The sequence below is a fragment of the Scylla paramamosain genome, chromosome 1 (genome assembly GCF_035594125.1).
Source record: "Scylla paramamosain isolate STU-SP2022 chromosome 1, ASM3559412v1, whole genome shotgun sequence".
Taxonomy (NCBI): Eukaryota; Metazoa; Arthropoda; class Malacostraca; order Decapoda; family Portunidae; genus Scylla; species Scylla paramamosain.
This window is the reverse complement of record NC_087151.1, coordinates 2,992,501-3,005,565: the sequence shown is the minus strand read 5'-3', so window position 1 is coordinate 3,005,565 and position 13,065 is coordinate 2,992,501. Positions and strand designations below refer to the sequence as shown.

Genomic DNA, 13,065 nt, shown 5'->3' with positions numbered 1-13,065 from the left:
ACCTGTAAGGGAAATCTCTACAGCTGTATTTCCTTCAAGCAGGGACCCACTTTGTAAACTAATTAATATTTTCATCTGCGTACCTACATTCCTCCTCCTTCCTCTCCTCTTCCTTCTCCTCCTCCTCCTTCTCCTCCCAAATGTAACTAGCTACATTTTTTCTTCGGTAATATGAGAGCATGAGGTTAATTATTTTTTGTTTTTAACCGATGTAATTTCTTGGTAATATAGTTTTATTTTATGTATTTAATTCTTAACGACACCGCGTATGATCGTGTCTTATTGAGAGCGAGTGACGTCACTTCCGAAGAGAATTCCAAAACCCCTTTCATTCTTCCCTCAGGTGTGACACAGGTGCGCACTTCTTGTCTTACTTCATTACTTTTCTCGTTCCGTTTTCTGTGATGGGATATTGTGAATGGTGTCGAGGCAATGCATATAAAACATTCAGGGGTCTTGGTGGACAGGTGACAACAGGTGAGCAATAAAGAACTCAGCAGTGGGGGAGTGTAGGTAGGAGGGAACCCTTTAGTGATGGGGCCTGGTAATGCTTGTTGAGGCTTCCTGGAGGAACGTGCGTCTTCGTCAGGACTCCCTCTTGACACGAACACGGGGACTAGGCATCTGGCGCTTTGAGAGAGCCGATCCACAGTTGTAGGTAAAGAACACTTGGGAAAAACTCTTAATAGGGCGTTTAGTAGTTATATTAAATCGTGTTTTTTTTTTTTTTTTTTTTTTTTTAGCGTAGGGCATTGGGCGATACGGGCAACACTCCGTCAAGGGTGAGGGAGATGAACAGCGCAGCATTGTGATCCCTACCTCGCGCTGAACACCACTGGACAGAAACCCTGACTGGTGAGAATGTTCATGTTGACAAATAGTTCAACGCCCTTCCCTTGTTTATCCCTTCATTTTCCCCATCACTGTTCGATTATTCACCCTTCTTCCCTCTCTCCCTTTCCTCTCTTCCTCGCCTCCCTCCCTCCCTCCCCTCGTTAAGCAGCTCGTCCCAGGCAGCGCAGTCACTCCATCCCGCTCTATCACTTACTGTTAGTGAAACATTTGCAGGGGGGGAAACAGGCGCCTTACATTTTCCCTGGCGGAGAGTAGCTGGCGTAGGCGGCTGGGAGAGGCGGGCTGCGGCGCGGGGAGGAGAGAAGTAGGGAGGTTCCAATAAACAAGGTCTCCCCAGATGATGTTTAATGAGGGGCGATAAAAATGATGTACGTCGCCGTGTATGAATGCCGTGCACAAGACAAAATGAAAAGGGATATGACTTATTGTGAATAATTTCCCCAGATAAAGCCAATGGACGCGCTCGTAAATATGATGATATGAGCTTGCCGACGGGAGCCGACTTCATACTCTGATATTACGAGTGTGGGGAAAAAAAACTGCAAGGAGAAATAAATCACGGAGGAGTGAAAACTCTCGCTGCCTCCCCTTCCCCCCCCTCTTGCCTTTCTCCCTCTCTCTTCCCCCTCCCGCTCCCCTCTCCTCCTACCCGCCACGCTTACCCCTTCGCCAGGAGAAGCTGCCTTGTTGACGTAGAATGTTAATAGTGTCATCACCACTACTGCTACTACTATCACCATTATCACTGTCATTACTACCACTCAGTATTATCATCACATCGATCACCACTACCGCGCCTCTTCTACCTTTACTCTCATCACCGCTACGACCACCATTACTACCAGCATCATTGCAATTACCTCCTCCGCAATCATCGCCACTATTAGCACCATCATCACCTCTGCCACCACCATTACCACAAGTGCCACTACCAGTATTACTGCACCATCACCACCACTGTCGTTATCATTAACACCACCAGTTTTGTTTCTTACATCATCGTCACCACCACCGTCACCACTGTCACCACTGTCAACACTGTCAACACAACGAGTACATACTTAACCATTACTACCACTATTATAACTACCACCATAACACAATTACCGATCATGCTTTTGTTACCATCTTTGCCCTAGACACCACCACCATCGCCACCACCTTAACCAAGACTTAGGGGGGGGTGGGGGTGGTGAGGGCTCGGTGGTAGCCACGCTTCCACCTCACAACGTGGACATGTGGGCTACTGTCACAGTCACTCTTCTTGGTTTGTCAGCTAAGCAACAAAACCATTTCAGTTGTAATCGGGTTTCACAATCACTTTTGGATTGGTAAGGCAGCTTGGTGGAGGTATGGGGCTAATTTCAGTGTTCTGGTAAGCCATCCAAACAAAGCGCTTCCCATATAAATAAGCGACCTAATAAATAGAAGCGTTTTGGTTAGGTAGTGTACGAAGACTGTGGAACTGGACCATCACTTCCTCATCATTCAAGGCCGCGGCTGGTCTGAGGATGAGAGAAGTTTGATAATAATAAATAATAATCTTATCGTCTTTAAAAATCTGAAAAAAAAAGATGGAAGGATAAAGATTAGAAAAGCATTTATATTTTTCTCCTCTCTAAGAGGTCGTCAGGTTTTGGTAGTTATGATTTAGTGAAGAAATAGACGCACTGTGGTTTGGTGTCAGAAGTTCAGCCGTTTGTAGACAGGTGAACGTCAAGGAGAGGGCGTGGCGTTCTATTGTTTTCGTAAATTGCCACACTATTGTTGTTGTTATTGTTGTTACGTAAATGTACGAAAATGTTACCAATGTTGCTCTTTCTACAACAGTTACCACTGCTGGTACAACAACAACAACAACAACATCAACATCAACATCAACAACAACAACAACAACAACAACAACAGCAACAGCAACAGCAACAGCAGCAGCAGCAGCAGCAGCAGCAGCAGCAGCAGCAGCAGCAGCAGCAGCAGCAGCAGCAGCAACAACAACAACAACAACAACAACAACAACAACAACAACAACAACAACAACAACAACAACAACAACAACAACAACAACAACAACAACAACAACAACAACAACAACAACAACAACAACAACAACAACAACAACAACAACAACAACAACAACAACAACAACAACAACAACAACAACAACAACAACAACAACAACAACAACAACAACAACAACAACAACAACAACTACCACCACCATCACCAACATCACTTTTACTACTGTCACTGAATCCATTTTCTGCTCACACTTACGAGTATGTCCGCGCATGTACTCTTAACTGCGGGGGTCACTTGGGTCGCGGCAGACAAGTGTTGGATCTGGAGTGTGATGAGTCGGCGAAGGAAGAACGGGCGGCGTCTGGCAGCCTCGTTGATGGCACTGACGTGTTCTCCAACGCTAAGCTTGTTGTCCAATGTGATGGCGAGTAGTTTAGTGGATTAAAGCCTTTGGAAAGGGCTGGGTCTGGCCGTCGAGGGGCGAGGGCCGGCCCTTGGCGAGGGGTTCAGATGCATGGCCGAGGAGGTGAGTGGCAGGTCAGGGGGAGGGGGCCTGTTTTTTGACGTTGTCCAGAATGAATTGTAGGGACATTGGAGTTGTGAATGTGCTGGTGTTGGCGCCTCTGGCTCTGCCTTGTATGTGTGTGTGTGTGTGTGTGTGTGTGTGTGTGTGTGTGTGTGTGTTTTGTGTGTTTGTATTTGTGAGTGTAAGAAAATAATAGTAATAATAATAAAAATAATGATGAAACAACAACAACAACAACAACAACAACAACAACAACAGTGATAATAATACTTGGTTTATTGGGGAAAATGCAGCCAAACAGTTGAAAATACACAGATACAAAGGTCCGCTTAAGTTTCGATAATTCAAAAAGAAGAACAATTAACTTTGATACGAGTAAACTTAAATATTAGTGCACATTACAAGACTTACGCGCTGGAGGAGTGTGCGTGAGTGACTTGTAATTGGTGTCAGCTGTTCCGAGGAGGTGCTTCAGTGAGGGGTGACAGATTTATAGCAAGGAGTGTTTGCGGTCACGGGGTTGTTAAGAATATGTGCTGTGGAGGGTATTGGGCTGCTTTTGTATCTGTCTGTGCTGGCTCTGAGTGGCGTGAGGTGGTTGTCGTGTATGGCGGGGCGTAGTGGGAGGAGAGCAAGCAGAAGAAGGTCCTTGTGTTTCGTCTCGGGTGATTTAAAAGGTTCAGTTAAGGGACAATGGATGCTGAGAGATCTTTCCTGGGAGAACCTGGTGGTAAATCTCGTGCGAAAGTGATGTCTAAATATTGCTCAGACGGTTAAACTTTGAGGTACCTGCCAGAGACTCCCATCAACTACCCTCCTTGTATGCTTCAACTGTATCTTACCATAGATGTGCTGCAAACCCCTCCCACCTCACCACACATGACCTGCTGAGTCGACTGTGCAAGATTATCATGTCTCGTGTGAATCCGTCGTAGTTTCACTTCCTCAGCCAAACAGTGCATGTCATAATGAACACAGAACTGCCCGTCTGAAAATGGAGAGGTGTCTTGAGAAATTCAGTAAAGAGCTTCTTTATCGCCTTTTTTCCCCCATGGTTGATAATAAATGATTCTCGCGTCATTTGCAGCGATCAATAGTTGAGTCGACGCCCATCAAAGACTGGCAAAACTTGCTTACTGTCAGAGTTTGACGTGGCCTTTGTCTGTGCATTGAGATGTACGAGGAGAGGAGGGCCTGGCGAGGAGGACAGTGAGGGTCCATCAGGTGACATATATTATCTGTCTGGGTGCGGACAGTGTTGCTCCCCGGGACGAGAACCTCATCACAGGAGGTGACTGCTGCCGCCCTCGCCGCTGCCACCGCCTTCACTCACCCACCAACACCTTCACTACATTTTACTTTGCCTTATGTGAGAGAGAGAGAGAGAGAGAGAGAGAGAGAGAGAGAGAGAGAGAGAGAGAGAGAGAGAGAGAGAGAGAGAGAGAGAGAGAGAGGAAAATATTATACTTGATCTGCTACTCTATTAAGAAAGAGGATGTTGTCTGGCGTGGGCGTGATGTTCGTAGCGTTGGTGGGGTAGGATGCGGTGGGGACTGTGTGGCATGGTGGTGACGCTAGAGGGAAGACAGGGAAGGGTCTGGGTGGTGCTGGAGGTGTTGAACAGGATATGAAGTGCAAGATTTTGTTTTTAGAAAATGGTGATGCGTGTGGGGTGAGCGTGGTGTTGTGGGATGAAGGCTAAGGGGATGTGTTGCAGTGTATGAGGTCAGTAGTGAGAGGGAAAGCTGGTGGTTGTGTGGTGAGTAGCAGAGAGGTGATGGGAGTGATGGGTTCAGAGTGGCAGTGAGGCTGTGGTGGTGCGTGATGGGTTGCCGCAGTGGTGATGGTATGGGTGGTGTGTGCAGCGTGTAGAGGCAAGGATAGGTTTGCATTGTGTTTGGTGAGAGCTGACCTACGTGTGTGGAGGACTGCTGCGCCATTCGTCTGCTGTGTGTGTGTGTGTGTGTGTGTGTATGTGTGTGTGTGTATTCTTTTCTACACGTTCGAATTTTGATGATGCTTTAAAATAAGACGATTCATTGTTTTGTTAATGATATACCAAAGAATGACATTACTTTCACTCTGTGTGTGGCGCATTTCATCTGCAGCGAGCACTGTGAGGCCACCGCTGAGGGTCAAGGAGGTGAAGGGTCATGCCTGAGCGGGTCTGATGAGGTGTGTTATTTGGAGTGACCAGCAGTTTCTGGGGCATTTCTTTCGCGTTATGTTTGGTGGCTATCAGAGGCTTGGGGAGGCGTGAGTCAGGAGCTGTGTATTAGTATTAAGGTGACGTTTTTCAGAGGGTGAGCGAGTCCATCGTGTTGCATCAGACTCGCCGCCGTGGCCGCGTCTGATGGTGCTGGTGACGCTCGGCTTGCTCGTATCTCAAGGGCGGTCATCCCGGGGAAAGTCACTGACGGAGCCCGGCGTCTCGTGCGGGCATTAAGCTCGGCGGGGTGGCAGCCGGACGAAGGCGTCTAGGCTTTGTCGGTGAGTGAAGGGCACATCCATTGTGGCTGGCGGGAGGCGGCGCAGTATTCTCGCCAGTGGATGGAGGCTGCAGGGGACAACAGAGGTAGGGGGTCTGGCCGGCGCGTGGGAGCACCATCCGCTCCCTGCCAGGCCTTGCTTGGTGTGGATTTTATTTGGTTAATTCATTTATTGGTTCATTGTTGTTGTCTTTGTTATTATAGTTGTCGTTATTACTGGTAACATTGTTGCCATCAATATCATTAGCATCACCGTCAACCGCATCATCTTCACAATCTTCCTGTTGGTGGTGAGGTGTCGCATCAGCGGTGGATGATGTCCACTGTTTTCTGCAACTTTGTGTCCTCGCTTTTATTTAAAGGAATCAGAAACTTTTCATTTCAAGCGTTAACCATACGTATGAAATTATATAAAATAAAATAACGGTGATACTTTTCATTATAAGGAGCCTAGATAGCTCAGTTGGGAGAGCGTTAGACTGAAGATCTAAAGGTCCCTGGTTCGATCCCGGGTCTAGGCATAAGTTTTAGTCCAGGTGTGTGTGTGTGTGTGTGTGTGTGTGTGTGTGCGTGTGCGTGTGTAGAATGTGTCGGTGTTCCCGAGTCGTGAGGCAAGAACATACACATGATGATTGCCATCTGCGAACACCACCAAAGATTACAGTGATCGCTCTGTTCCCCAGACAAATGAAATGATCCAGGTGAAGGAATAATTTAGTCAGCAATCCTGTAATTTTATTTATTTATTCATTTATTTTTTACGGTGTGTCAGAAAATGGGAAGACTTTCTTAAATAAACAGTTTCTGAAGTGCGTGTGTGCCTGTCCTGCCTGCTTCACGTATCGCTAAGACGGTCTGTTTAGTAAAACTCCAGCAGTCGCTACTGCTACTAGAGATCTTTGTTACTATCACCACCACCACCACCACCACCACCACCACCACCACAAGGAGAATGGCGGGCGTGGTGTGGGGCGGGGCGCTGCAGGGATGGGTCGGGACCTCCTGAAGGGGTGGAGGGCCTCACGGCTTTTAGTTGAAGTGACTCCCAAGCTAATCCGTAGCCCTGAGCTGCGGGGCCGCGCCAAGACGTGCCCGGAGCAGGTCTAGCGGGAGGCCCCTGCGTGTCGGGGATTATAGACGGGGATTAAAATTTCACGATAGTCTCCCGCTGCGCCCCTCACGAGCCTCCTCGGCCAACTTTTAAGACATAATCATTTAAGAAGGTCTCTGGATTATAAAAAGAACCACTTCCGGGCTTTGCGTGGAGGCTGCCTTGTGTCATTGGCGCCTCGGGCACCTCCCGAAGCCGCCGCAGCCACGCGCCCTTCCTGCGCCATCAGGGATTCTCACCATCATAAGTTTGTACTTGTGTCACAACGTTTTGTCGCAAGTTTCACTGGTGCCTCTACTAAGCCATTATATAATTTTAACGTCATCAGAATAATGTATTCATTTATTTTCCTTTGTGTATTCCGTATTAACTTTTGAAATATTCTTAACACCATCAGTTTTACCAAGTTTTATTATTACTAAGCAGTGCAGAGAAAACAATGGACAGATAATGTTTTCTGTCACACAACAAGTCTGAAATGCACCACACCACATTTCTTCGTCAATTCGAGCTCAGCCTCTCTGGTCAGCGCCTCGCCCTGCACCACACCCTCTGCTGAGTTCCTGGAGAGGTGTTGCCTCGCATCTTGTCCTGTTGTGTCAGTAGTGTGTGTATTTTTATTTATTTTTTCTCACATTACCTGATACCTCCAACGACAGATGAAGGGAACGTGCAGGTCGCTGGAGTTGTCAGTTGGGTGGGGTTGCGCAGGGTGGGGGTTTGGTGCTTTATTTATCACGCCTTCACGCTGCTACGGTGGCATTACTTGGTTTTGAACGCGGCTCTAATGTAAGTGCCTCTTCCCCCATAGCAATGTGGAGAGAACACTGGGTATGCATTATTAATGTCATGTAGCAAACATAACTAATAAAGGTAAGCACTCTAGTTCACTGCCACACCCACACTCCCACTCACACCACCACTCATGCACACACACCGACCGTCCCGTCACACGCACATACAGAACAGACACCTGCATACATTTTTACATACAGTCATCCATCCATTCATCCATCCATCCATTTGTTCGTCCCTCAGTCCGTTTTCACCCACACTCACCCACACTCTCCCTTCACACAATCCCTTCAGCCTCCATCCCGCGCTGCCCTGCCCGGCAATCCCGTCCTTCAGCCGGGTCGCCTGGGGACGGGTCTTTCTCAGCCCTGCCCCACAGATCACTATTCTTGACTGGTTAAGCCCAAGGTGCTCTCGGGTGGTTCCCGTTAGTGCCACCAGACCCTCCCCCCTCCCCTGCACCTGGGATCGTGGCTCTCAGGGGCGTCATGATTTTGTGGCATCGTCTTAAGGTCATATTTGTTTTTTAACACAGTTGGTGTTTTCAGTGTTGGTGGCAGTTTCATTCCCTGCTCCTTCCTTCCCCTCTGGGCCATCAACACGCCTGCTTCGTGATTCTCATTTTTAGTTCAGCCGTATAAAATGATGTGAAATTTCTTCCTTGTCCGCCTTCAGGAATATCAGACCCATTAACGACAGATAAAAACAGTAGAAAAGTGCATAGCAATACTGCAGTGTAGTTTTTTCCGTATCACGGTTGTGTTTGTATAGATTTGGTTTTTGTGACGTTTTGTGGGGACATTTGTGGTGGGTAGATTACGTCTTAATCTCCGGCGGCGGGTTGCTGGTGCCGCCGGTAACGACTTTGGCGGTAAAACTGCAGCAGCCGCTAATACTCTCTGGGGGCACGGCGCGAGGCTCCACACCCTGCTGCCGCTCTGGATCCCGCCACTGCCTTCGCGCAGTTTTCTTAAGTCTTGGAGCTTGGATTGTGTTTCCAGCAAGTAAAAGATGAAGCCCTGCAAAGCTTGCCACATTAAAGCACCGGTACTTCCCAAGTGACGCCTTGAACAGCAGTGCCGGGCGAGCAGGAATGTCCGCGGTGTGCTCCTTCCTGGAAGGATGGACGCACCCTTGAGACAATGTGTTCTCCTCATTAATCTTCTCTGCAACACATGGTTAGAATCTCTTCATTCTCTCATTCTTCCTCCCTTCCGTCCCTCCCTCCCACCAGTGGCTGTCTCGCCCCCGCCACCCTAATGCCTCTCGATGTGTCGGAAAGCGACAGTCTGCCCACCGTTGTGTTCACTCATCGTCCCTGGCCCCCTCTCCCTTCTCCTCCCCGTCCCCTCCCTCTCACCGCCCACCCATCTCATCTCTTAGCCCAATTCCTTCTCTTATCTTTTTTCTTATCTTTCTTCTCCTTTTTTCCGATCCCTGATGGAGTAATTCTCTCTCTCTCTCTCTCTCTCTCTCTCTCTCTCTCTCTCTCTCTCTCTCTCTCTCTCTCTCTCTCTCTCTCTCTCTCTGTCTCTCTCTCACGTGTTGTCATCGTTTACGTCTTCTCCTCTTCTTCCTCCTCTTCTTCCTCCTCTTCCTACTCCTCTTCCTCTTCTTCCACAATCACCTCTTCCTCATGTACCCTTCGTCTTCCTCTGCCCATCTCTTCTTCCTCAACCACCTCTTCCTCGCGTGCACCTCTTCGTCTTCCTCGCCCTCTCTTCATCCTCCTTCTCCTTCTCGTCGTCGTCCTCCTCCTCCTGCTCCTCCTCCTCCTCCTCCTTGATCCTTCCTCAGATCACACACTACCACTCCTTCATTCATCCTAATCCCGCTCCTAATCAACATTCCTCTCATCCAGATCTCACGTCGCCACTCCGTCACTCTCACCAAGCCCCTCCTAATCTTGCCTTCTCCCGGGTCATGCCGCGCGGGGAAGTGTCTCTCACGCCTCCTGTCTTTCACTCCTCTCATTACCACTTTTGTTGCTCCTCCTTCTGCTATTTCTTGTTCTCCATGTCCGTGTGTATTTCTTGCTCTCTTCTCTCCAGTGTATTTCAGTCTGTCTGTCTCTGTTTGTCTGTCTGTCTGTCTGTCTGTCTGTCTGTCTGTCTGTCTGTCTCTCTCTCTCTCTCTCTCTCTCTCTCTCTCTCTCTCTCTCTCTCTCTCTCTCTCTCTGTGTGTGTGTGTGTGCGCGCGTCTTCCTGATCTTTCCTTCACTCCTAGTTTATAGTGTGTGTGTGTGTGTGTGTGTGTGCGTTTGTGTATGTGTGTTTCTCTGGTTCGTGACACACACACACACACACACACACACACACACACACACACGCGCGCGCGCGCGCGCGCGGCACACTCCCTGCTGGGCTCCGCGTTGCTTCATCACAGTTAAGCTCTATCAAGATATACACTTTTCATTTCGTAGCCCCATCTTCATTTTTTCTAGCCTTTGACGTGAGTAATCTCTCTTTTCTCTCTCTTTCTCTTTCTCTCTTTCTCTCTTTCTCTCTCTCTCTTTCCCTTTCTCTTTGTATTTTTCCTCTCTTCTTTCCTTTTCCATCTTTTCTTTATCTCTTTTCATGATGCATATTTCTCTTCTTTCATTTGCGCATAATGTGAAGTAGCGCCTTGCATGGGCTAGTGTCTTCTGTTTCATTTTCTCATGCTTATGTTATGTTTTTTTTCTTACTCTCTGTGTGTGTGTGTGTGTGTGTGTGTGTGTGTGTGTGTGTGTGTGTGTGTGTGCGCGCGCGCTTCTTATGTTAATTCTTTTCTTTTCGTGCTTCTTTCTGTTCTCTCATTGTCGCTCAGTACTAATATATTGTAGCAGTTTCCGCTTTTTGTTTTTGTATTTCTTGTGTTTCCTTTTAGCCCGTTTTCTTTAGGTAACGTCTGTGTACACATTTCTTTTTGCCTTCCATCCTCTCCCTTCCCTCTGTACTTCTCGACCCTCGTCTGAGTGCTGTCGTCTCCCATTCTCTTCCATCTAGCTTAATTTCTCTTTTGATCCCTTCTCCTCACACTCCCCCTTTCCCTTTCCCTACTGCTCCCAATCTTACCCCTCTAGCTCCCCTTCTTCCCCCTCCGCAGTTCCCTCTCTCTCGCTCTCCCCTCGCTGGTGTTGGTGCCGGCGCTCCCCTCTGCGGCTCCCCTCTGGTGGCCTGGTCCCGGGAGCTCTGCGCGTCAGGGTGTGATGGACGGACGGCAGTAAAGATGACGAGTGGGCCGCCGGCTTAGGGGAATGGCCCGCGCCCACCCATATATCTCTTTTATTGCACTCATCTTCATTTTCATATTTCATATTTGCATTTACAGGCGTGGGCATAAATCAGGGCCATTAATACTTAATTAGCTTTATGTTGGAGTCCTCTGAGACGCGGCGACGCTGGTGTCACGCAGGAAGATTAGCGCCGGAGATGACGGCTGACCAACCCAAGGCGCGTGCCGTGACTCCACACCGCGCCGCAGCTGCCTCCCTCAGATCTGTGATGCCGCTCTTGCCTTTTTACGCTCTGCTCGGCATCCCCTTCACTACCTTGCTTTATATCTTGTCTTTCTGTGACTCGTCTTCTTCCTTGCCTCACTGCCACGCTTGGTGTTTCGGTGAAGTGGCCGCTTCAGGCACCGTCGAGAGAGGCTTGCTGGAACACTTCGGATTCGCTACTTTTATTGCTTAGCCGTCATTTACTGTGCTCGTTCTCTTGTGATGGGGCGAGTGTTGCCGTCTTTGTAATGTCTTCCTTGGCTCCAGAATCTCGTCAAACAGGAACGCAGATGATACAATATGGATGTAAAAAAAAAATAAATAAAAAAAAAATAAATAAATAAAATAAATAAATAAATAGTTCATGAATGAATGATCGACTTCCGTTGATTTCTTCGGCGGACAATAAAGTAAGGCACTTCGTCTTGCCTCCGTAATGCTGGTGCTGCTCAAAGCCCTCACGCCAGAGGGTGCTGAGGAGTGACGGTTACCACATCTCCAAGTTCAGAAGGATGTACTGCAAAAAGTATTGTGTGATGAAGTAAGAAACGAGCATGGAATGGACTGCGAGAAAACTTGGGTCACGTGTCCATCACTGGTGGCGGAAGGGGAAGGAGGAAGCCTGAGTGAAGGGCCGCCCCCGCTGCACCGGCGAGGGTTCAGTCCACCACCAAAGCCTGCCTGCGTATGTCATTCAGAAATGTAACGAAAAATATCTGATAAACGCACATTTTTATCTGTGTAGGGGGAACAAAGTTGGAATGGAAATTTATTTTTACTGCACTGCCATAGTGGCTGTGGTGAAAATGGCCAGTGAAGCTGTGGTGGCTCTCTGTGGTAATAGGCCTGGATGGTGGCGGCAGCGAGACAAGGTGGCAGTGGTGGCAGCGCGGTAGTGGCTGTGGTAATGGAGGGAGAAGGCAGTGGTGACAGTGGTGGTGGACCGCAAGAAGTAATGAGAGTGGGAGCGTCTGTAGGGTGATGGCGGAGGGGGAGGAGGCAGAAGTTGGGATGGGAGGGAGGCGGCTCGGGGCCTCCGTGACGGGCAGTGATGTGGGAGGAGCTAAGTTATGTCTGGCGGGGGATTTTTATATTAGAGAAGCGAGGGGGAAGCAGAGCGCGGGTTTGACCGAGTATTAAACATATCCAAACATTTGTGTGCGGGGAGGCGGGGGGGGGGGGGGAGGACGGGGAACATAAAAACATATATTCTGGCTTTCCGTGTGCCACTGTTTGTGTGTCTATATGTGAGAGGAGCTTTTTCAATAATATCTTTTGTGTTGTCCTCATTCTGTTACGGTCCTCCATTTTAGGTGTCAAGGAAAAGTTTTATATTTCTATTTGTGTGTGTGTGTGTGTGTGTGTGTGTGTGTGTGTGTGTGTGTGTGTTTGTATGGGCGCGATATTCACACCTCATACGTATGCACCAGTAGTGAGTCACCATAGAGAGGAATGAGTTGGTTATGGAGTCATTTTGAATACCGCCTAGACTCGCCACCAGAAGACAACAGCATGCAGGTGGCGGTGACGGGACTCCTCGACACACACACACACACACACACACACACACACACACACACACACACACACACACGTTGCCATCATGAGGATATACTCGCTTATTGTTTCCGGATTGCGTTGATAGACAGAAGTAAACCCAACGAAATCTTTTACTCTGAAATAGTTGTCCGTCAGTTCGGTTATTCATCCGATATATTATGCGTTGACGATTGTTAATATTTATGTGAAAATAGAATGTGTTTAGTAATCTGGCTAGAAAACGAATTTC

The 13,065-nt window shown here is 48.3% G+C and overlaps 1 long non-coding RNA gene and 1 other non-coding gene across 6 annotated transcripts in view; both read left to right on the top strand.

The window, feature by feature from the left end:
- The window catches only part of LOC135112189 (uncharacterized), a 158,041-nt gene that overhangs the window by 28,668 nt on the left and 116,308 nt on the right, over nucleotides 1-13,065 (top strand). Inside the window, exon 3 of one of the 5 annotated variants that reach the window (XR_010274113.1) lies at nucleotides 744-855. The exons of the other annotated variants lie outside the window; for them this stretch is intronic. This is a non-coding gene — a long non-coding RNA (uncharacterized LOC135112189). The remainder of the gene's footprint in view (nucleotides 1-743; nucleotides 856-13,065) is intronic. 5 annotated transcript variants of the gene reach the window in all.
- Trnaf-gaa (transfer RNA phenylalanine (anticodon GAA)) lies at nucleotides 6,338-6,410 on the top strand. The gene has a single exon. It is a non-coding gene; the product is annotated as a tRNA-Phe (tRNA).